This window comes from Neomonachus schauinslandi, unplaced genomic scaffold, assembly GCF_002201575.2.
Source record: "Neomonachus schauinslandi unplaced genomic scaffold, ASM220157v2 HiC_scaffold_7520, whole genome shotgun sequence".
NCBI lineage: Eukaryota > Metazoa > Chordata > Mammalia > Carnivora > Phocidae > Neomonachus > Neomonachus schauinslandi.
In genome coordinates this window covers 1-1,124 of record NW_025416207.1, presented here as the reverse complement: position 1 = coordinate 1,124, position 1,124 = coordinate 1, and the positions used below count along the sequence as shown (strand labels likewise).

Sequence of the window (1,124 nt, the reverse complement as noted above, 5' to 3'; positions counted from 1 at the left end):
TAGCTAAGGGGACAGCAGTAGACTGCTCTGGGCTCAACCAGCTAAAATGGATAAACCCTCAACATGAACGGCATGCATTCTCTTCTCAGGCCGCCAGTTGATGGTTCAATCCTTCAGGCTATAGATGAGGCCTAGCATGTGTGGCTGGCTATTACGTAAATATTTAAGAGAAGAATTGGAGTAGACTAATCGTACAGTCAGGAGCAAAGTAAAAACAGGCAGATTGAGAAGTAAAGCTGTGGCTTTATACCGATAACATTAGAGGAGTAAAATGCATGAATTTCATGGATTAATATAGTACTGTAGATGACAAATGAAACAAAAATCAAGGAACCTCCATAAAGAGTAAATAAATGCCATTTTTCTCAATTTCTTTTTTTCCAAAAAGTCTTCACCATTGCGTCAAGGTGGGAAGGGAGCTCGGGCTCACAACTCCTGCAGGCTCAGCTCTTCAGTAGGTGGGTGGTAGAGGAGGTGGGAGGGTCTGCAGTCAGGGGAGGGGCATGAGCTCCACCTGTCACAGGGACAGGTGCCCTGCGGCCGGTGGGCACCTGAGCAAAGCACCCTCCTGTCACCCCTTCAGACAACCTGCTGTCCTTAGGTAGTGCTCGTGATTCTCTCCAGGACACACAGTGATCACCCACAGGAACGGGAAGGACATCGTGGGCTTTCCCAGCAGAGATCAGGCTGCTGCATTTCACAGCACGCTCCCTACCTCTCTGCACACGGTTCTGTGTCTCAGGTCTTCCCGGCATCGGTTCCTGCCTCATGGATCCCTCGGGCAGCGTCTCTCTCCTCACCATGTGCAGTCTTGAAGACAGAAAAAGAATGGGCGTCTGTAAGAATTACAACACCATGTCCTCTACTAGACACTAAACAGCTTAGCCTTGACCCCTCAAGACGCCCAGAAAAAGGCACGTCAAAATCACACACCTGTGTTTCACATAGGCGTTCTCCCTGCTCTGCTGCACTATCTTCCTCTCCCAAACCTGAGCCTTGATCTGGGGGAGAAAAACACATCCACCTTCAGCTGTGCCGCACTGGGCCCCAAACGAAGAGGAGGAAAAAGAAAACACTTACCCAATTATCTAGAGCACTTCTCTCATGAGCTGCGATCTGAAAAA

At 49.1% G+C, this 1,124-nt stretch overlaps 1 long non-coding RNA gene across 1 annotated transcript; it reads right to left on the bottom strand.

The window, feature by feature from the left end:
- Positions 1 to 721: 721 nt before the first annotated feature.
- LOC123324026 lies at positions 722 to 1,118 on the bottom strand. Its single transcript, XR_006539590.1, has 3 exons — positions 1,081 to 1,118; positions 934 to 1,001; positions 722 to 810 (listed from the first exon to the last, which is right to left on the bottom strand). It is a non-coding gene; the product is annotated as an uncharacterized LOC123324026 (long non-coding RNA).
- Between the last annotated feature and the right edge of the window lie 6 nt (positions 1,119 to 1,124).